General features: G+C 40.0%; 1 long non-coding RNA gene across 2 annotated transcripts in view; it reads right to left on the minus strand.

Moving 5' to 3' along the window:
* LOC115030382 (uncharacterized) overlaps nucleotides 1-22,640 on the minus strand; it is a 44,662-nt gene extending 22,022 nt beyond the window's left edge. For both annotated transcript variants that reach the window (XR_003835972.1, XR_015046539.1), the window contains exon 1: nucleotides 22,382-22,640. This is a non-coding gene — a long non-coding RNA (uncharacterized LOC115030382). The remainder of the gene's footprint in view (nucleotides 1-22,381) is intronic.
* Between the last annotated feature and the right edge of the window lie 1,539 nt (nucleotides 22,641-24,179).

The following is a 24,179-nucleotide window of genomic DNA, read 5'->3' on the forward strand; positions in this document are numbered from 1 at the left end:
TCAATTTGGTTTCTGTGAGCATGGTGTGGTGGGGAAGAGGGGAGAGGGGTGATCTTCCTTGTGTGTTGTATAATTAGATCTCAAATTTGATGTCATTACAAATTCCTGTGTTTTGGCTCCCCTTAATTCTGCAGTCCTCCCCCTCAGTGGTCACAACCTTAGTTTAAGTGGCACAGATGCCTCATTGCTTTTCCAAATGTTATTATTTGACCACGTTTAATCAATTAGGAAGTCATCTCATGTGCTGAAAATGGTGTGGAACTGACAATCAAGAGGCCAAATGGTAGTCTATGTCAAGGGACATAAGTAAAGTGAACCCCTACCTTCTGCAGCTATGAGGGGCAGGTTCCAACTAGCTGTCATGTAAACAGAACGCTTCTCTTTATTTGCTTTAAACTGTGGTTCTGAAAAGAAAAATGATATCATTTGAAGCTACGTCTACTTAGCTCTTTCTCGCTCTCCGGCTTTCTCTTCATTGATCAAGTCTAGGGGACACACTCTGAAAGCTATAGACACTAATAGAAAATCCTTTTTACACAGTGCCCATCTTCTGAAGCAAAACCTGCATCCACTCCAGATCTACTTAACATAGGTGTTTCTGTAAAATGTGATGTATTAGCAGGAATCACGACGTTCTCTACTCTGAAGCTCAGAGTAGACGGCTCCCTGTGAGTGATGCTCTGGGAGGAATAGAAAGTTGACTAGTTGTCCACATGCAAAATTTGGGAGAATGTCCATCCATCACTCCAACTGCTCTTTCCTTCCATTACAAGCCCACTTTCCTCTGATTAAGCTGTTCACATAAAACAGGAATGGGAGATAGGCTCAAAGCTGATACAAATGGTAGGTAGATACAAATCTGGGCTTTGTAAAGTTAGTTATTAACCTAAGAAATATGTATATATTAATGTAATGTATCAAGAAATCCTCAAAATAAAAAACAGCACACACAAATACTGTGAGGATAGTAACAATATCAATGGGGCAAGGCATTCTTTAGTTTTTCTCTTACTTCTTATCTTACATACTTCTTTCCTTTAATTCGGGGTTTTATTTACTCATGCACTCCTATGAATATAAAGTTATAGAATCTACTTTGAATCAACAATCAAACTGGCTGCTTGGTTTCAATTTTGTCATGTGTGATGAAAGTGCTTTAATGCTTCTTTTCTAGAACATAGTAAAGATGTAAAATGCTTAAAGAAAACTGAAAGATTGGGGAAAAGCAGGGACCTCTTACATGTAACTCTTTTTGAGTCTGTAAAAGTCAGATGTAAAAAATGAAAAACTATGGAAAGTGAAGAAAATGTCTCATAGATGTGAGAGAAAATAATGGTTGAGAAAATCGTTAAGCACATGGTTCCAGGAAAGGCTGGGAGATACGCCACCTCATTGCTACTCTTTGAAATGCTGTTTGAAATACATAGCTATAACTGTAAAGTTGGCTATATCTTTAAGAATCTAGAGAAAAAAATTCTAATGGAGTAGAACTGTTTTCTCAAACATGATTTACTTTAGATCAAATAAAGCCAAGGTGTTTATGGTTTTCCTGTGTCATCTCCTTTGCTCCACCTAATAATACTTACACATTCTATTGCAAAGGCTCTTTCCAACAAACCATTCTATTTCAAAATAAATGTCCTGCTAAAACATCATTACCTTCTTGGGAAGGCTCCTTTAGCCTGGCATTTTGCATTTAATATTGGAGTCGATCATGCTGGAGGTCTTAGGTGTTGCCATTATACAATGAATGCTTATATCTTGGGTAAACAGGTTTTGTTTGCATTTGTTGCCTTGACTGTGGCAATTGATCTTCTACAAGCATTCTCAATGAATAAATGCCTAGAGTTGATAATAGTACACAAGGTCCTCAAACATTCACAGAAGTAAAGAAGCAAGAGAGAACTTGGGGTATTGTATTGACATTGTGTGTGTGTGTGTGTGTGCGCGCGCGCGCGCGCGCGCGTGTGTGTGTGTGTGTGTGTGTGTGTGTGTGTGTGTGTGTAGGAGCTGTTACTTTGACTTTTTTTTAAACAAAGTTATCGATAACTGACGAGTGTGAGTGACTCCTAATACATCAAGCATATTACATCCATGCTTCACAAAATTTGGCCAGTTTTCTTGCATTCTATCATTTTATAGAAAAGGACAAGACTCAGAGAAGTTTAATAAGATAGTGAGTCACTGAGCAAGTACATGAGACGCCAGATATGTCCTCAGTGTGTCCAACTTCCACTGATGTGCTGGCTGCCAGGGTTCTAAGGCTCTTTTTCCCCAGCCGTCCACCTGGCTCACTACCTCACTTAATGAGAGTAAGATGTGTAAAAAGCTAGGGCTATGTGTTCAACTCCCACTAGGCCAGTTCACTTATCAGAAAAGAAGAAAGTGACCTCAAATTGCCTTGGTAATGTGTTCCTTTGGTCACTCAAGGAAGCAATGCCCTAATAGAATTTGATCCCTGAAAGCTGAACAGTTCAAGGCGACCTCAGGACCACTGGTCACAGAAGAGGGATAAGGATGTTGGCCGAATGCAATGTGCATCCCATTGAGAGTTGTTTTCGGGACATAGTGACTTTTAATATTTTTCAAGTTGAAAGTACTGATAAGCACATGGTTGGGCCATCTCCCTGGAACTCTGCTTATATTAAATAAAATTATTCTTGAGACTTCACACCAAGGAGATCTTTTTCTTTAAGGAAGCAGAATCATGTCAAATTATATAAATAATTCAAAAGGTGGTTGTGGACATCCCTGCCTGCTCTTTGTCAGTCACCCAACAATCTGCAAAAATAACCAAAGGAAGTGTTTTTGGTGGGCTTTTGAAGATATTTTTAGCTAAACAAGAAGAGGTTTTAAAATATAAGTATGTGAGTGCCTGCCATTTGGAGAAATCACCTGCTCACAGAGTTCCGTGGAGAAGTGGAATGTTGTCATGTGTGTCACTCAGACAACATGTGGACTGCATTAAGTCAGGTTATTGCAGGACATGCCACGTGACACAGCTGAGCCACATTTAATCATCAGCAGCACAACTTGCTCAATGCAACATAAATTTAAACAGGAGTGGGATTTTTCCCCTCAAAAAGGCAACAGCTGCTGTAGATAACAAATGCCCACACTACCCCACACTGAGAGGGGTTTGTGTTTGACATGATCTGAATTATATGTAGGTAGAGGAGTACATCTATATTTAGGGCCATCTCTAAATATGAACAATAGTACATAGAACACATTCTCTAAGTGGCACGAACCTTGTGGTGTTTTCTAAGTCAGTCTTGTCATTTCTTCCTAGTAAATAAAAAGCATCTTAAAATATATCCTTTAAAAAATTAGACAGCACTGACAATTTCTGGCTTAGATAAATTGGCTTCTAAGGCAGTAGGCAAATATTTGGTGGTTTAATTTAAATATAAACACTGCCACAAGGAGCCCTACAGGGCCCAGCAAGGAGAAGCTAAGATGAGCTACGGAGAAGCAAGAAAGGGGAGAAAGGCGAGAGATCCTCTGCAAAAACCAACAGTCTGGAGAGTGGTGCCCACAGCCTCACAAGCCAGAACTGCAGTCCCGAGAACAGTATGGGCTTTTCTGCCTTTCAGGTGCTTTCTCTTCAGAATAGGATGCTAGCTAATGCCTTAACTTTAACTACGTTGATTTTAATACCACTTATGACAGCCTCCTAAGAACCTAGGAGAAGCCAGAAGAGAAAGTTCTTACTACAATTTGTCCCCAGCTCTGGCCACTCCCACTATAATACAACCAGCCCAAGCACAGAAAAGTCACCCAGGTGCTGGCTTATAAATCTCTCTGAAACACAAATGTCTGATCATGAGAGGGATGGGAGGTTTTGTGAAGTCTCCTTTTAATTTGTCAAAAACAGAAATCCATTTTCTTTAACACAATTTTGGACACTGAAAGCAAGTATATTGTTGAAGATGCAACATGTAAGCTTTGGAAACATCTCAAGAGTGAAAAAATAAAATAGAGCTCACCCAGGGTAGAGTCCATGAGTGTGTCTAAGAAAAGTATAAGACAGTTTGTGTGTGCTGGGCACATTTGTTGTCTGGCCTAATGTAATCCATAAGAAAATACAAAGACAAGAAAAGCTTGTACAGGTTAAGGCAGTTAGCCAAGCTCAGGTAGCCGGCATGTGCTTAAGATCCTGAACCTGTGTTCCATCCAATAGCTGACTGTGAGCATCCACTTCTGTGTTTGCCAGGCCCCAGCATAGCCTCACAAGAAACAGCTATATCAGGGTCCTTTCAGCAAAATCTTGCTGGTGTATGCAATGGTGTCAGCGTTTGGAGGGTGAATATGGGATGGATCCCCGGATATGGCAGTCTCTAGATGGCCCATCCTTTCGTCTCAGATCCAAACTTTGTCTCTGTAACTCCTTCCCTGGGTGTTTTGTTCCCAATTCTAAGAAGGGGCAAAGTGTCCACACTTTGGTCTTTGTTCTTCTTGAGTTTCATGTGTTTTGCAAATTGTATCTTGTATCTTGGGTATTCTAAGTTTCTGGGCTAATATCCACTTATCAGTGAGTACATATCATATGAGTTCTTTTGTAATTGGGTTACCTCACTCAGGATGATGCCCTCCAGGTCCATCCAGGATGGAACACAGGGCCCCCCAATGGAGGAGCTAGAGAAAGTACCCAAGGAGCTGAAGGGGTCTGCAACCCTATAGGTGGAACAACAATATGAACTAACCAGTACCCCTGGAGCTCATGTCTCTAGCTGCATATGTATCAGAAGATGGCCTAGTTGGCCATCATTGGGAAGAGAGGCCCCTTGGCCTTGCAAACTTTATATGCCTCAGTATGGGGGAATGCCAGGGCCAAGAAGTGGGAGTGGGTGAATAGGGGAGTTAGGGGGAGGGTCTGGGGGACTTTGGGGATAGCATTTGAAATGTAAATGAAGAAAATACCTAATTAAAAAATAAATTAAACAAAAAGATAACAGCACACACACACACACTCATCCACACACACAGTCCTGCATGAGTACTTCTTTAAAATGCAAAAAAAAAAAAACCCTGAACCTGGATCTTACTGGAGAGAGCCACATCTTCCAACTAAATCCTTATCTTTTCAAACGGCTCAGTGACCTCTGACTATGTTCAGGCTAACTCTGCTTCCCCTGGAACTTGCATTTACCCCTTAGAACATAGCATCTTAGCCACATGCCTACTTGTACATCTCACACAAAGTAGGCATGTGTTTGCTCTCATGCACTTCCCCATCAGTTAGCCTGTCTTCCTCCTGCAACAGCTGAGGTTCCTAGAAACAAGACCATGCTTATAAAAGACCTGGGTTCCAGGTGCATGTCTCCTGCTTTTATAACACTACGAAGTTTATCACTTAATCCATTTTAGTTTGGGTCCCCTCATCTGTAGATCCAAATATATATATATATTAAATATATATATTTAAAATATATATATTTTAAAATCTGTTTCATGGAAACAGAAGTGTTACATTCTCATTTTCTAATATGCTCTATAGAAAGAAAGATGCTGTACTGCCACCCCCTACCCCAGGGATCTGCTAATTCTCCCGGATGATGGGATGATGTCATCATTCATTCACACACAGAGTGTCCCTTTGTGCAGGAGACGCCAGAGGATGGGTAGGCACTTGTGAGCAGTGTAATCAGACTCTGCTCTCATGGTCTCAGATCCAAGGGAAAGACTTGGAAAACCTATTTCAATACTTTCATTATTGAACTATATCCACAATTTTATTTCTTATTGAAGGAACTTTCAGGAACCAATTTAACATCCAGCATATCAGTAAGGTTAATAATGGAAAGTTCTTAAAAAGTAATGAGTAAAGATTGTTCATGACACCAGAAGTGCAGTTTCAAAAGCCTGAGAAATTTCTGGCAGTCAGGAGACTACTGGAAAATGGCAGGAACTGTTCTAAAGACATGCAAACTCAGTTAGTGTTCTATTCAAAGGCTTCAGGAAAGATGCTGCCCTTTATTCTGACACTGCTTCAGTAAGGTGAACAATATGGCCAATGTGTACAACCTGGCTTTGGACAGCCCCATTGGTCAGGTAAAAGCAAAGAGAATCATTTTAACACATACTGATAGTTGATGTAACATTAAATATTATGGTGAATTGAACCTCAATATTGGAAAAAAAACTATCATTATTTATAGGACTCATCATGTTAACATTGATAAATTTATATTTATAATTGACAAATGTCATTACATTGGTAAATAGACCTCTTAAACCTGGCATCATCTTAAAAGTGTGCTTCTACTAAATTACATTTTGCATTTTGTAATATTGCAATTTATTTTTATTTTACATAAAGAATTGTGGGATGCAAAATGCTAATAGTCTTATACCAGCCCATCAGTGGGAAATGTAAGGAAAGATTTTTTTATAAGAAAGGAAGGAATTATTTACAGAGGATGTCAACTGACTCCTGAACTGGCTAAACACAGGCATAGAAGGAAGATCTATCCATAGCAGACTTCAGGGCCTCATCATTTATGATCACAATCTGTGCCTCTTGTCTTCTTTTCAAATGTCAGGAATGTATGAGTGAGGCACATTCTTCCTCTGCCAGTGCCTGCTCAGGCAGCTTACTAATTTGTAGCTCAGTAAACCTTCCACTGCACTGAGCACCTTGAGGTTAGCACATCCCTAATCATTACTTGATAACAGAAATCTGCCAGCATCACATCCCTAGTAACAAGAACATTGTATCTTAGCAACCAGCCTTGATATTCAAACAATTTCATTAAAGCATCCACCTCTTAGCAGGTGGGTGAGTGCGGGTGTTGATAAACATTTATAACATGATCACCCATTGTGTTTGCCAACACTATAATCAGCATGACAAATTCACCAATGTGTTTACAAGCTCCTAGATAGCCCATCAAGGCAGGTAAACTACATCTCAGACCAGTTAAGGGATCCAAAGATCAGACTCTTATTTGAAACGTAGAGTTTTCTTAGAAGCCTATCAATTTAAGAGATTGTCGGGCTCCTTTCAGTACGAAGCTATCATTAATATTTCCACTGTGGCTTGATCTACAAATAGTTGAATTTAAATGTCTCAGCAGAAAACTCTGTGAAGAAACAATGACAATGTTGAGAGTCCTGAGCGCTATGCTGAAAGGGACTGGTTTTCTATCTCTGCGTGGAGAGGAGGATCCGTGATGCTGATCTTTACCATTAACATCAAGGACTTAAAGGAGACCAAGGTAGTAAAGCCTACTTCTTAGGAGAGAAATGGATGCCACAGCAACTTGGTTCCATATTTTATAGACTTCATTACAAATGTATTTACATTCACTTAAGGTGATACTGAGCTGCCAGCCTCAGGAACTCCTCTACCTATGAACAAATTCTTACCTCTTTTTTTTTTAATTTATTTAATTTATTTTATGCACATTGTTTATGTTTTTGCCTGCAAGTATGTCTGTGTGAGGTTGTCAAATCTTGGAGTTACAGACAGTTGTGAGCTGTCATATGGTTGCTGGGAATTGAACCAGGGTCCTCTGGAAGAGCAGCCCGTACTCCTAACCACTGAGCTATCTCTCCAGACTCAACTCTTACCTCCTGCTCACTAACATTTAGTGTTTGGATTTGTTTGAAATTATGTTTTTAAAAGATTTGCATTCTTTATAGTGACCAATCAGAAATGCATACATATATGTTTTGGATTGTTTTGGTTTTGTTTTTTTTCTTTTTACATCCAAACCAACCATATAGTCACCAAAACTAAAAAGCCTTTTAATCTTTAAATTTCCAAGACAGCACTTTTCTGTCTTCAGTTACATAACACAGCTCCTAAAATGACTATAAGTCCCAAACCTGTGATTGCTCAAGTGTTTCCAGATCCAAAGTTCACTCCAGCATGCCCAGGCGAATAGGTACAAGAAAAACAGGAGCGTTTTGCTTTCTGAAGTTTGAACCTTGAACTCAGAGCACATTCAGGGCCTCTGGGTTCCTCATCTTTGAACAAGCTATTAATCTACCTGAAATAGGTGAACTTCAGTGAAGCATTATCAAATAGGTAACAAGTTCCCTTTCAAATTAAAACCAGTCAGGATGAAAAACAAGTTTGTTGACCTTGCTTGTTCACCGTGAACCATGACACGTCAGTTAATAGCAGCCACCTGCACCACTCCAGACTTCTTCAACAGCTAGCACCACAAATTTAGAAACATTCGGAGACCAAAATAATGAGCCTGAAAGACCAACAGCTTCACAGTCGTATATCATCAGAGAAGGAAAAAAAAGATGGAAGATGAAAAAAAGAGAGGGGGGGGGGTGTAAGGAAAGGAGAGAGAGAGAGAGAAGGAGGGAGGAAGGAAGTAAGGGAGGGAAGGAGAGAAGCAGGGGAGACAGGTAAGGAAAATCTCTTCAGGAAGAAAAGAACACTAAAAACTTCAGAAGTTTTAGTCATGGCATAAAATTGGGGCTAAATTAAAAGAAGCAACTTTAAAATAGAGCATTTATGCAAAGAGTATTAGCAGGGCAGGGACCAAAGATCAGAGGTGGGATGGAGAGAACAGGAGGCGGGGGGGGGGGTTGCATCATTTCTTAAAGCCACTGCTATACCACAGTAGTCATTTCTGCTGATTTCTTGAAGGCTTCTGCTAACAATTGCCTTTTAATGCTTTGTATATATTTTGTGCATATAAAAATAAAAACTGAAGAGAACAGAACTTGAATCTTGAGGTTACGTGGGCAAAGGTTATTTGGAGCTAGGTATCTGATATGGCTTTAAGGCTCTCTGTCGGTACACTATTAAGTTTATTTGTCAGCCTCTAATTTTCCTAATCTGTCTCTTCCAAAATTATGCCTATCTCATGATTTCTAAGTGAAGTCTGAGGCAAGAACCAGTCTATTCTTGAACGTGTAAAGGTGTGCATAGGTGAAACAGAGAAAGAAAACGTTAGTTTAAATTTTACTTAAGATATCAGTAAATTCATCTTCCTTTTATAAGATACCTGTAAAACTCACTGGCTTCATATTTGATTTGGTGTTTCTTATAATCTGTGGTCCATAAAAATACAAGCTTCCTAAAATCAATACAATCCAAGCTGAAATATATGTAATACAATTCTTGAAGAAGCAGGAGTTCTACAATTTTGCCTTCTGAACAGCATTGTACACTGTGGGTTAGCTTGCAGCAAACAGAAAGTATCACCTTGTTGCACAGAGCACTAGCTGGTGAGGTCCCTTTGAGCTATCTTTCTTTTTTAACAGTTAAGGCACAATGTGTCACCCACCTTAGAAACCCATCTCACAGAGAGGTGCCCACTAGCACTAGGCACCAGTGTAAACTTTAAGGTAACCAACAGCAGTTGATGCATGCTCAAATAGAGGAATTCAACCAATGCACAGCTAACATGTTTTCAACTCGGCTGCTAAAATATTAAAACCTGGGTCCCAGAGGCCACAGGTAAGAGCTGATGTCTGGAATGGCTTGTCATAGTATAAAGTAGTGCTCTGTAGTCCCTGGCAAGGAGCCACCTTCCCAGCAAGCCCCAGGGCAGCCCCTGTTAACAAATTGTGAAGATTAGAAATTCTGCCCGGTTTCCAGTGCTTGCTTTCTGTGTGGTACTTTCCACCTGCGGGTATCAAGGGGCAGAATAAATATTAACTCCCAGATCCTGTCAGCTTTACAAACCTATGAAGATGGGAAACTACAGTTTACAGTTAGAATTCCTTACTAACTCCGTTTTTCTCTGTTTCCAGAGAGAGAAATAAGATTTGTATTTCAACAAGGCCTGAGTTAAAATTTAAAAAAAAAAAAATCAAGATACCCATAGAACTAAAAATCTCAAAGTCTCTCTTTCTAATCATCATCAATTCTTTTTTGTATGGTTGCTGGCTTTGCTGCTTTCTTCCTTCCTTTCTTTCCTTTTCATGACATGCCATATACTCACTATATGCCTCTGAAGTGCCTAGAACTCACTGTATAGACTAGACTGGCCAATCCTTGTTCTAGATTGAAAAACTTCAGAATTATAATCATAGTCATTTCATTCAGCAAAGTCAAAGAAAAGGTATACTTCAAAACAACAACAACAACAGATCTCCAACATAATGTCCATGGAAATATTGTAAAACTGTATTGCAAATATCTTATCTTTTAAAGGTGAGCAAGCTGGCCATTTACCACGGAAGTGTGCTAAATATATATAGCCCTGATATCTTGAAACTATTTAGCACCTCCAGAGGACAAAGATTAGAACACTGTGTTTTTACTTTTGATTTATTTATTTATTTTTGCTGTGATTTGCTTTGGTGATGAGACAGGGTCACTCTTTAGCCCAGAATGAGCTGGCACCTTGCCTCTGAATCCTGCATGGGGACACTCCAGGTACATGTCACCACCCTTGGTTTAAGATTACAACTTCTTCTCTGTTCGTGTCTGATATTATAGACCTTTCTATTTTAAATCTCCTTTCCTATAAACTGCGACTATCTAAGTAGTTTATATTTCCTTCTAGGTTGCTGTATCTTATATAGTATTAGTCAAGGAAACCCAGATGCTAGAACTAAAAGACTAAACTCTTAATGAATGAGGGTCTGTGGGGGTTGGTTTTGCTTTGTTTTGTGGGGTGGTATAGTTTAAGACAGAATTGTACAACATAGCCCAGACTATGCTATAACTCACTATATAGCACAGGCTGGACTCAAACTCACCTCTATCTTTTTACCAGAGCCTCCTGAGCCAGCGTTTATAGCATTGTATCATAAATAGCCTAACATCTATAGCTTTTGTCAGTAGCTGATATGCAGAGTTTATTACACACATAGATGTATCCTTGCCGCTTCTTTCATCATGATAACTTAAATATATCTACGTTACATCCATAGTACAAAACACAAAGTAAAGAACCCGGTCATGGAACAATATATTTAAGATACATTTAAAGTCAAACTCAGGCTAGAGGGGTTGCTCAGTGGTTACCTCAGAGGGACATCACCATTACAGTGCCTGAGTGAAATCCTTATTAGCTAGCACAGGGATGTGCCCTGCAAGTTTCGTCATAAAGAACCTTTATTTCAAACAGACATATTTTTTTACCTTGCAAAGTAAATGTGACTGCCTTACAAAATATATCTCTCACCATCCCTGCCTTACTTTTGTTGATGCTGAGATTAAAATACCCTGATAAAAGCAACTTACGGGAGAAGGGCTTTACTCTGGCTCGTCATTTAGAATGATACACTTTCTTGAGACATCGCAACTGCATCCACAGTCAAGAAGCAGAAAGTGACAAAGGCCTGGGCTCAGCTCCTTTATATACAAAGGAGAAGTCCTTTGTATACAGTCTAGGACCTTAGCCCAGGGAAGGGTACCATTCACAATGAGTTCTTCCTACCTCAATTAGTCTAATTAAGGCAGTTTTCCACAGGCACACCCCACTGGCTAACCCAACCTAGAAAATCCTTCACAGCTGTGCCAGGAGACTTGCCCTACCCCCAGATGATACTATGGCAACACTAGCCATAACAGTTTCCAATAGAAAAAAGAAGTGACTGGAAGATGACTGGTATTAAGGCTCAGACTTAAGATTTCCCGTTACATTTCCCAATTATTTCTATGCCACATCATAGAGCCTTCAGAATGCAAAGGAGTTTATGGATAAGAGATATATAAAGTAATATCAGGCAAGTCTTCTCACACAGTGGCATTCCATGAGTGAGGGCCCTGTCAGGATTATAACATTGAGAACTTGCTTTTAACAAAGGAATCAAGTAAGTTGCTATCTAAATCCTTGATACTCACAAGTCTTTGAATTAGCAAGATGCCCCCCAAGGTAACTTGTTATTTACATTTTAACAAGATGTCCAGATGACTCTTATGGTCAGTAAAGTTTTGAAAAACACTAAAGGAAGAAAAAGACAAGAAAGGAAAGAAGGGAGAAGGAGGAAGAAGAGGAGGAGGAAGAGGAAGAGAAAGAGAAAAAGAAGGGTGTTCTACACTTCTTGCAATGTTTTTAAGAGGCTATATGCTTTCTAAAAATTTGCCACACAATAAGTTCACAGGGGTATGTGTTAAGACAAGCCTACATTGTCTAATACATTGGGATGCTTACAGTGACTTTTGTGACTAGAACTAGCTGGCCTTTCTGACACTACCCAGGAGACATGTCATGGTTCTTCAGAAGCCGTGATGACCTTGGCCTATGACACACTCTCTTTATAACCTTCTATTTTTTGATAAAGAAGCAACTGAAGGAAAAATCAGGCAGGATGTTCCTTCTGGAATGAGTGGGAAGAGCTCCTTTGTGAAATTTAGCACTCTACAGAGCCCAGACAAATTTCCCACTTTATCTTCTCTATCCTCACCATGTTGTCTTACCTCAAATTTGCTTAGATTACAAAGAAAAGCTAATTTGTATATTTTCTTTGCTTTATTAGACATGTCATAAAAACAGACAGGAGCATTCTTCTCTGTTATTCTTGGTAATGGTCCAAGGTTTAATAATCTCACAATAAAATAAAAATGAACTTTGGATCGAATGAGGGGAAAAGAGACCATATTTCAAGTCATATCTGTTTTAAAACCTGACTTCTGAAATTTTAATAAGCTATCCCCTTTCAGGAATCAATGAAGTGAGCTGCCTATGTGTATTGTGTCTGTGTTCATTTTGAGCAAGGTGTGTTGTATCCCTATGATAGGAAAGAATTCTAACTAAATTACAAAGCTAAGTCTCTTGGACACGGATTTGTCCCAAAGTGTCTCTTATTTGACTCAGTCATATATTAAGTCATTAAAAACAATTAACATATTAACAATCCTATTCTTTGAGGATTTTAACACTTTATTAAATACTAATAATAATAATTACTAATAGAAAATTGTACCTCATTACTTAGAATATAAATATTAAAAGTTTCTCCATTATAAGAATTGATACTTTTAGTTCTGATTAAAAGCTTTTTTTTTAACCATTTGCTTCTGCAGTTCATTTTCGGACACCTGAGATGATTGTTAAATGACAAATGGTAGACTCGATGATTTCTTCAGTTCTACATAAAATAATGCTCAAAAACATTTGTTTGCTGTTTTTCTTTCTTTGAAACTGGCCTCCCATACTCTGTCCCACTGTTTCTGTCTTTGGAGAGCTTTGATTACAGATGTATATTAAACTATGTATGTCTGGCTGATTTATAAACATTTGATCTGTTCTATAAAGTAACCATGAGCTATATGTTGCTTGAATATCAATTCTTTCCTGTTTTGCAGTTATCTCCAAGTTAAGAGAATATTCTTCATGTCACAGTCATTTCTGGGTGATGCAGAAAACTTCCACTGTGATTTCTATTCTTTTCACACCCTACATTTCACATTAAACTCTGAGCATCAACAACTATTGCTGCTGACATCTTTGTGTCAATGAGCTTCTGAAAATGTATGCCAAGCTCTGAAAACTCCACACAGGGTACCATCAAATTAAGCAAGCCTCGTTTTCCTGTGTTTACTAACTGAAGCACATACTCTCAGAACTTCAAAGTGAATGCCTGGCTGGGTAGTCATAGCCAGTTTTCACTATTTATCATTTTAATGGCTTTCTTTTAATCCCAATGAAATGCCTGCCTCTTAATTTTCTGTGAGTATCCTTTACCTGAGAGAGTGGAAGAAAAATGGTAACACTTGTTAAAAATTCATTTCTTACTTTTTCTGTAGTGCAGTATATCTAAAGAAGTAAAGCTTATTGAATCAAGTTCAACGACATAATAAATTTTTCCTTTCTGAAAATGCCATGGCTTAATTTACTAGTGCACTTTAAGCTTTTGCCTTTAGCATTGGATGGGTCATTAGCCTATATGTAATCCAGCAACTCAAACTCCTCAGAGTCTAAACTCAATCAGCAAAGACCAAATCTGTAGTTTCTGAAATATGACTGGTAGGTCAAGTGTCCTCAAAAAGAGTGCCTGGGGCATCCCAGATGCAGAACAGGGCATGGCAAGGAACAAATGAGGCCAGAATTTGATGCCAGCACTCATTAAAGACTTCATTCATTGTAACTCACTAAACAACTATTCTTCAAGTGATCGAATGCTACTTGTTTGATGTCTGCTGACTGTAAGTCCTGCAATGAAATCAGTAGATAGGTGCCAACTAGTTTTGTAGGCATGGAAAGTTGAGCATTCTAATCACATATTTGCCCCTAAGATGCAAACATAGATAGAGAGACAATGAGTCAAACAGACAGATAAATTCAGGCTTTGGAATCACTCTCAATTGTCAATAACTACTATTGATCAACCCTACATGTAAAATAAGCTCTTTTTCCCTGGTAGATAGAAGTAGTCTGCTTTCTTTGAGTGTTTCTTCTATGGCTGAGAATAGAAGTAATACTACTACTAACTAGCTTTTCTAAAAGTCATATCAGCTTTAAGAAAAAAAAATATTTCTCCACATCTTTAGTGACTGAACTGGCCAACCAGTCCAGTTTGCTTACATCTTCTTTAGTCTACATACATCCATTCAAGTGAGGCTATACACTGGAGACAGGTGAAGTTTGTCTCAAGGACTGAACACTGTCAAGCTAGTGAGTAACAATATACCTTCACCTACATCACCAACAAAATCATTATAACTACCATCGCAGGACACACCAATGTTACCATCAACTACCAGCTATAGTATTATCATCACCACCCTGGGATATGTCTTTGTTCTATATCATTTTTTATTAATTAACAGAATTCGTAACAAAAGACAGTAGTTATACCTCCTATCTGACATTATGTTTGGAAAAGTAGCAAGTGCAAATCCTCCACCTTCTACCAACCCTCTAAATTGGGATTCCTCCGTGTTCTACTATTTTTTTTTCTCTCACATCATTATGGTGTCATCCTCCTAAAGGAACTTGAAGAAAGAAAAAAAAAAACACCACCAACCCAATAGTTGAATTGGATCACTTTCTTTAGAAACTTAAAAGGCAGAATCTAAAATTGCTGGTTGGCCATGGTCCCTAGGAGCAGATGGGAGAACAGCAAGGGCCATGGTAGTAGGAACAGATATACACAATTCACATTCTTTAAAGACAGTGACCAGGAGAGCATGAGAAAGGAGGAGAGGGCAAATCAGGGAGCCTGAAAGAGAAGTGAGTAGAGCTTGAAGCAGGAGGGCAGAGGAAGCAAGCAAGGACAGGCAAAAGGAGAAGAGAAATTGGAGAGTGGGTGGCAGGGAGAACAAGCGAGAAAGAAGAGCACTAAACTGCAGCACATATGCCTAAACCCATGAAATTAACATATTGAAAATATCCAGTGCTTCCTTAAAGAGAAAACAGTGGTTGGATCAAGTCGCTGGTCCTCATAGATGAGGAAGCCAAGTGACACATTGTGGTAGGCAGCCTCTAAAAAGGCTCCTGCCACACTGTCCATGTATAATCCACTCGTTGAACGTGGGCATGGGCCAGGTCTAGTGACTCATTTCTAACTGAGAAAATACAGAAAAAAAAATTGATGGGGTGTCATTTCCAAGATTCAGTTACGAAAATGCTCTGCCTTCTCTGAGGCCCATCCTTTCTTGCTTTCTGTCACTTGCTCACTCTAAGGAATGCCAGCTGCCATCTTGTGAGCTACACCATGAAAAGTGCTACATGACAAGGAACTGAGGGATGTCACTGGCCACTAGCCAGGGAGGAAATGGAGCCCGCCAGACTGCCCTGCAAGAACACCCAAGAAGCTGAGCCCTGAACCACCTTGGCGGAGGTAAAAGCCAGTCCTCACTCTGCTGAGCTTGCAAAGGAGACTGACTGCAGCTGTGGATAACATTTTTGCTTCGACCTTGTGCAAGTCCCTAAAATAGAAGCACCTCTGCCACCACTCAGTCTTTAGCCACACAAACTCTGGGACAATAACGATTTGTCAGTTCCAACTGCTAGATTCCAGAATAATTTCCTTACACAATAGGGCATGATTAATGTGTGCATTTAATGTAAAAAACAACTTTGACTGAGGTTAACTCCAGATTAGTAGGTGAATTTCCAAATAATGCTAAATGGGATTGAATCTGAAGAGCAACCTATGAAAAAAGTATAGCTGTATCTCCAATTAGTTGTAAAGTTTACCTTTTATTTTGCATAGAGACCTAGGTTTGAACAACACTTTGGGACCAGGTCTCTACTCACAGAAAACAAGTTGTTTAATACATCTAAAACAGTCTTTGGTGGTGGAAAATACAGTCTTTATATGTAGAAGATGGAGCTTATAATTATCCTTGTTTGTCTGAACTGTTCTGAGATTAGCTTTGATCATGTGACAGAAACTACTTTGGACAATGTAAAAAAGTTCCCAAGATAAGTACTACAGACAAGCAGATCTCATTCACTGGAATTTCTCCAGGCCAGTAGCATTTTATACATTTGCAACTCCTTAAAAACTACTTCCTCTTTTTACGAGACACCATGAGCACACACACAAATTAATCTTTGCCATTGTTATTTTTTAGGTTGTTTTTTTGCCCTAACTCAAATGCATTCTTCTATTGATGCCCACCTCAAAACTAACCATTAAGTGTATATTGAAGATGTGGACAAATAATTCTAAGATTATCCTGTTCATTATTTTAAAGGTATATATCTTGGCCAGCTTCCCAGAAACTGACCCAGAGATAAGAATTCTTGTTGGGATGATCTATGAAGAGACTATTCTCAAAAAACAAGGGGGGCAAGAAAACTGATAAAGGAAGGGAAGAAAACTGATAAAGAGTAGGCTAGAGTCCACCCTTAAGCCCTAGACCACAAAATCATGCCCCATATTAGGTGTATGTCAGGCAAAATCACTGGTCTTCTGTACCTGTCAGCCATTGGCTGACTTCTAAATGTGTTCTACCAAACCAAGCCAGCCACTGGAGTTAAATCTAAATACCAGTCCCTAAGGGGCCTAGGCGACACCTACTAAAGGGGTGTACTTTGTACTTTTTTTCCCCCTTTCCTCTCTTTGGTATATTATAATTATTTTTGGAAATGGATCTCGATATGCTAAGCATTCTTAGTACTCGGTGGTTTATACACCAGCTGTGTTAAATGAGACAGTAGAAAGAGCGGCTGTGTGGAAAAAGTAAACTGTCTCCAATCAGGGTTTCGAAACTGAATTTAAATCGGATCAAAGAGAACAGGAACGGCGAAGGAGTTGTTCTTAAATGCAATCATTAATAAACGTGTGAAACCGGTCCCTGAGCAAGGCTGAGATGTAGAAGTCACTCAGAAACCACGGTCCCTCCAAAAGACTCTGAGAAGACAGAGGGGCGAGCCAGGGAGGAGCTCGGGAAACTGGACAGATTCTTGAGAGAAGCAAAGCCAAAGAAGCTAAATCATGGCCAAGTGCACGGGAGGAAGGAAGGCAGAGATACTCATCGCCTGAGAGGAACAATGAAGACAGGAATATGTGTAAACAGTTTATGCCAGGCGGGGTCCTCGAACCCAGTGCCCTGACAAAGCCTCGCCGTTTTCCCATCCTTCCAGCGTCTCAGTATCTCAGATCTGGCGGGGGCCCCGCTCTTTTCCTTATAAATTATTTACATTTGAAAAGTTCCATCATGAAACAGAAGATGGTAAAATATCTACCTGTTTGCCCTGTGGCGGTTACTGACACTTCAGCTTTAGCTCCCTGGGAGGGAAGATTGAGGTGGTCTTCGTTACAAGTGTGTTTTCACTTCCTTGGCCCCGGAGAGATTCTGAAGCTTCAGAAATTCTGAAGTTTCCTGGGAGAGCTCTGATGAGAACCTCAAGTCTGGGCTTGCTCGGGCAACACGGATCGCTCCCCCCTCCCCAACCCCACTCCCCACCCCCAGCACTACCCTGTGCTCATTGGCAGCCTTTGTCTGTGTTTCTGACATTAATTAATTTTGGCTTTTTTAGTATATCTGACAAAAAAAAAAAAAAGACTGGAAGTTGTCATGTAAAACTTTACAGTGGCAATACTATTTTAAGCAGAATTCAGTCCCTTCCCATCCCTCTCAAGTGTAAGTTACCCACTTTCTAAAACTACTTCAAACTAGCCCATGTTTATGTGTGATAAAAGTGAAAAATGTAAACGTGGGTTTAAGGCAATTGCCCAGCTTGCTTTCTATAACAAAGTATCTGTTGGTTTTTAAATGTATATTGAAACAGTATGTTGAATTCAGTTCTGACAGCATATAAAGATATGGGCTTTCCGAGATGCATAAGCATGAGCTCGTAAAGGCTAGACTAACTTAAGGACTAGTTAAGTAGTGGGTAATTCACAGAACAATATCTTCCGTCACTCAGTGAACACGGAGGGCAAACACAATTTATTCTTCTAAGACATCTTCCTCTCCGTTTTTCATATTCTTTGGAGGTGAAAAGTATTTAGAAAAGACCTAAATACATTTTTTTTGTTATTATTGAACTATCAAAGATGTACTCTCTTCGGGACAGCCTTCACCCCCTTATGCCGTATATGTTCTCCCACTTCAGAGACTGTGGTGAAATGAACCCAAAATGCCAACTTAGTATTTGCATTATAAATGGAGACACAAAAGGATATTTTAAAACTTTTGGTTGATCTGGCATATCAAAGATTTCTTTCTGAGCCACTTCAGTGACTGCATTGAAGTACACTGAAAGCAATCGCTTGAAAGTGGCTTTTTAAAAGTCGTCAGAGAAACAGCTTATTTCCATGGAAATCTTCAGTTTACTCTCTGACCTCCCCATACACACACACACACACACACACACACACAATCCTCTCTGCGTTTCTTTCTTACCCTCTTCTCTATTCCTATGAGTCAAAGAGAAGGAAACCTGGAAATTTCCAGTCGAAGAGTTGAGCTCATTCTTCCTGATACAGAATCTATTTTCTTTACCCTGTCCTGCCCCTAGCCCAACTTCCTGTCGAATTGCTTACGAACGCAAGCTTTGGCTCCTGCCTCATGCTTTGCAATGTCTTCGTTTGTTCATGAAGTATTCAAGAAGTCAGGTAGACTCAAAAGTAAGGCTGAGTATATACTTAAGCAAGAAGGTGCCCGGACTTCACAATAGTAACAGCTTTCTGACCATTCCCTTCCAACTTCAGAGTGAAGTCTTTACTTTGTTTTCAGAATGGAAGCCTTGGCTTTTAAAAACGAATCAAGTACCTACTGCGCATGATGGAACCTTCCATTGTCTCTCCAAGACTCAGGCTGCTGTGTTCCTGGTAGTATCTGTGAAACAACACAAGTTTTTCCTCTTCAGCACGATCTTGGGGGAGTTGAGGACTCGAGCTAAGAGAACGATTAAGAATTATGGAATGCTCACAGAGTGAGATCTTAGTGCATGGGGGGGGGGGAGTTCCTTAGACGAACTCTAAAAAGTAAAGTGCACACCATTGCTGGGTGTCAGAACAATAATATATTGCTAATGTGAGCTATGCCTGTATGGGACCATTTGTCCTTTTAAAGTGTTGCTGAAACTATGTCCTCTTTGGATAAGACATCCCCTGAGCCTCTCCCTTTACAGTGTTATTTGAGCCATCTTAGTAGAGCAGTCAACAAAACCTATCCATAATACCAAGTACCTACAGAAGTAACACAAAACTTCTTTTTCTCTACTTAACCATACTCACAATTCCATTACCACTTTATAATCAAGTTCTGACACAACGTATATTAATAGAAAATAATTTATGTAGGAACAAATACCTGTGAGTGTTTTCTTTTTCTGTCAAGTACCACTTTGTGAATATGAAACCAGTGCACACTATTCTGACTATAATTTCACAAATTATTTCACTGTTACAACTAGTAACTTCCCAGATACACACACACACACACACACACACATACACACACACACACATACACACACACATACACACACACACATACACACACACACATACACACATACACTTCAACTACTGGGAGAAAGGAGAAGGGAGTAACTACTTCCTCGGATTCCATAAAGTAATATTAACAATAAATTTTGGATACGGCTGATGAAGGGGGTTGCAAAGAGTGACATTTAACAATATGGAGCTTTTGAGACTGAAGGTGCATCTGTCTCTAATTAAGTTAGAGAATATAGTATGAAGTCATTTCAGCTTCAAGTCAAAATTTAGTTTTGGGGGTGATTTGATTTTGGATTTGGGTTTGAAGTACTATTATCTGTTCTTAAACTATAGTGGAAAATTTTGCTTCCTATTCCAACATGAAATGCTTGTTTATCTGTTCAAATGTTTTGGCATTGTTTTTAAACAAATAAGACCCCTGTACAAGCATCCACACATTTGTATGGTACCACATCTAGCTAACTCAAAGCCACAGTGGGAGCTTTGTATATTCTGTGTTCATTTATGTCTTGTCTATTAGTCTGTCAACCTTTCCAAAGTGCAAGTTCATAAAAATCACAGAAATCGCTCTTTTCTTGGGGCTATATAAAGCCTCAAATTACGCATGGCAGTGGCATTCTGGATGAGGACTTTGGTAATGCTGTAAAGTTCCCACACATCCCTGTGCTCCTGTCAGAAACACCTCAGTATCTTTTCCTTTCTGCCACCACCTCGTACCTGCTTCCTCCAGTTATATGACTCAAGGCCATGTTATGACCTTAGACTCGTTTCCAACGCTACCACCAGACTCGTCTGAAAGCACTCCTCCCTCACATCTCCCAGCTAAAGTTCTCAGGAGAAGGCTGAACATCAGAAAAACAAAGGAAGCAGCAAACAACACTCAAAATAATGCAAAGCATCACATACGAGCAGCGCACCGCAGTCTTAGCCCCAGCTGGCCCCACTGAAACTGTCCACCCCTCTGACCACTCCCTGAGGCTTCTTGCCGAATTAGGTTGAATTATGTTGAATGCTTCTTACTGGTCCTTAAGAAGAAATTACTGCAAAGTATAGCTTTAAAAGACTTTACTGGCGTTATTAATGCTCAGCTGATTAAATTGTTTAATAGATTTCGAAAATGAAAGGAAATGGGAAAAGTAAAGAGTGAGACATTAGAAAGCAAGTGGTAAGAAGCAGTGGATGCCCTTTTGCAGGATTTCTGTCTGCATCCGTGTACAGGAAAAGAAAATTTGAAATATTAAAACGTTCAAAATTTCATTTTAGCAAATCTCCCTGCTGTAAGACGATGGAGGTATTGCCAAACACAGCATATAGAAAATAATGAAGACATTTTTCCTCCTGAGAAAAATTATCAGATGTCCTAATAGTGTGATGGACAGTTTCTTGAGATTCCATATACATCAGATGTCTAAATGACACTTAAGAATCCTTGTATTTTTGAAGAGAAACTAGAAAATGTTGGTCTGTCTAACTGTACACATTAAAGCCTGACAGAAGAAAGAAACTAAAAGAAATTCTTTCCTCCCCATGTTTCCACCAAGGTAAGAAATATAGGCTATGGAAGGGGACACTTGATTGACAGGTATTCACAGACACCTACTGAGCCCCAAGAAATATGACAGGCAAATCAGATCCCAGGGTAAAGATGTTATTTTTCATTTCTACCACTGCCTGCAATGATATTAGGTTTTATTTTTTTTTAAGTAAACACACATTGTTAAAGGTTCCAGCTATGAATCCAATCTAGAACATTCTTTGCTGTGAGAACACAGAGAACACAGAGCGTCTTGCTGTCCACGCGCCGGGAAGAAACTGCACCCACCCCCACCCAGCTCAGGTGCAGACACCATAGTGGGTTTTCCTGTTTTTCTGCGGCATGCTTTTCTTCCCATCTTAACAAGTGAAGCTGACTGTGCTATCTGCCTGCACAAGTTCCTTCCTGAGCACAAGTGTGTCTTATCTGTTGAGAAAGTCGAACACCAGGTAGACAGTTGTTTATGTCAGAACAATAGCTCTCGCAGATAACTGTTGGAAAGACCTTGACACGTGAGCAAGTTCTCTGTGCCACTGTCCAATGCATTGCTCCTGTATGATGTTTACTACAAGCAATCTAATCATAAGTGCATGTTTTTAAAGCTCTCCAGTTATCACCTCCCCCCACTCCGGACTTAGCCCCTAAGTGACTCCCTTCTGCTTAGTTCCCATAACGTAGTCAAGAGAAATAAAAGGCTCCTACTTTTTCGCACAGGGGCTAAGAACACAACAGTACAAACTTAGAGAGGCCTTTCCCCTGGCTTCTCTCCTACAACTCAGCCAGGTCTGTCTTGCAGGCTTGTTTTTACCCACCGGGTTGGCTTGCTGACCAGGTTGCTTCTGCACTGCTGTGCTCCTGCTTTGAGCAAGAGTCAGACAGACTAACTTGAGTATTATCACAGCCACATCACCGGCCACATCTAGCTTACTAAATGATGTGTCTAAATTTAAACTTATAAATGGCCGGGGAAGATTTTAATCGCCCATTTATGCTCTCTTAATCAGTATGTACTAGACACTATTCTGAGATTCCAGAGATGAATAAAAGAATCCTTACCATGGTGGTGATCAGAATTCACGGAAGGAAGCCTGTAAGAGCCAGTAGAGTCAGCCCTGTTAAAGTTGTACAGACAGTAACAGGAGAATATAGCCGAAGCCCTAACCTCCATAGAATTGTTGGTGAAAAGGCTGAGAAAGACATGCTAAAGCCATGACTCGTGACATGGTATAAAACAAGTGGGAATGATACGGGGAAGACAAGAAGGGAAGGCTAGATCCTGAACCAAGGCATCGAAGTGGACCCTGTGTGGTGTACAGACACTGAAGCCAGGCTCTGCGGATCGTGTTAAGACCCAGTGCCAAGGAGAGAGATATTTTTAGTTCCGTGTGTATTGTGAGGACTTTTAGTCACCATCCCCAAACAACAGCTTCCTTTTCTGGGGCGAGAGTGACCCCAACTTCAGTATTCCCCGAGAACTCTCAGATCTCTCCCATAGTTAGCCTTCCTCCTCTTGAGGGTCGGCCCATCCCTGGCTTTTAGGTGGTCCTCTCACCCCTGAAATTTTCACAGAATCCTTTGCACCTATTTTTGTCATTCTGGATTATTTCCTTGTTTCCCCTCCAAAAAACTGTGACTGAAGAGACTTCCTCTTCTACCTTCCAGAACATTCTAGACCTCTGTAAAAACTGCTAATTTAGCATCAGAGTTAGCATTGTCATAGAGAAGCAGAAAACGACTCTCTCTCTCTCCTCTCTCTCTCTCTCTCTCTCTCTCTCTCTCTCTCTCTCTCTCTCCTCTCTCTCTCTCTCTCTCTCTCTCTGGAAACATTTTGAGGATGGAAGGTATTAGCAAAGCAACTAATGTACAGGAGGCTAAAGTTAAGCCTGGGTAGCTTTATGCATCATCTGTGCATCCTATGATTCAAAGTGCAGATAGGAGCAGAGTCAGATGTCTATGAAGAATCAAGTGTTCTAGCCACTATCATCCCATTCAATCCTCTATCCTCATGTGTGACATAGCCTCGGTGTGACAGATTCTGGTTTATAGATAAGGAAACTGTAAACTGAATAAGTGGAGACGAATCTGCCCTCGTCAGAAAGAGTCAGAGCACACGCCTGCAGAAGAGGTTCCCCAAGAGCCAAAAGTGGCAGAGATTTAGTCTTGGGAGAGAAGGAAGACATGCTCTGTGTAACAGGACAGAGTCTAGACACAAACGTATAAATCACTCTGACTGGAGCATCCACGTCCCACATGTCTTTTGTTATTAAATATAGTTTTTTTTCATGCAATATATTCTGATTGTGGCATCTCCCCCCACCTGGCTCCACGCCCTTTCTGTCTCTCATTAGAAAGTGAACAGGCATCTAAGGAATAGTAATAAAATGAAATAAGATTTTTTTTCTTAAACATCAGAATAGGATAAAACAAACAAGAAAAAGCACAAGAAATGCATATAGAGCCAGAAACACACACATTCACGCGCACAGGAATCCTATAAAAACACAAAACCAGAAGCCATAACATATACACAAAGGACCTGTAAGGTAAAACCAAACAAACAAAAATCCCTGACTTAACATTATGAGAGAAAGAACCTCCAAACATGTCATTGAGTTTGCTTTGTGTTAGCCATCGACGGCTGGGCATGGGGCCTACCTTCCTTTAAAAGCAGGTTCCCTAGGGAGACTCCCTAGGATAAAAACCTGATGCCATTTGCAAATGGCTTCTGTTAGAGATATTTTCTGGGTTAGGGATGAGGACTTATGTCCACTTCTCTTTTCAGCTCAGGGAGCCTATCTGGTACAGACCTGTGCAGGTCCTGTGCAGGATACCAAAGTCTCTGTGAGCTCATATG

This window comes from Mus caroli, unplaced genomic scaffold (assembly GCF_978045245.1).
Source record: "Mus caroli unplaced genomic scaffold, Mus_caroli_1 scaffold_2, whole genome shotgun sequence".
In the NCBI taxonomy this organism is placed as follows: Eukaryota; Metazoa; Chordata; class Mammalia; order Rodentia; family Muridae; genus Mus; species Mus caroli.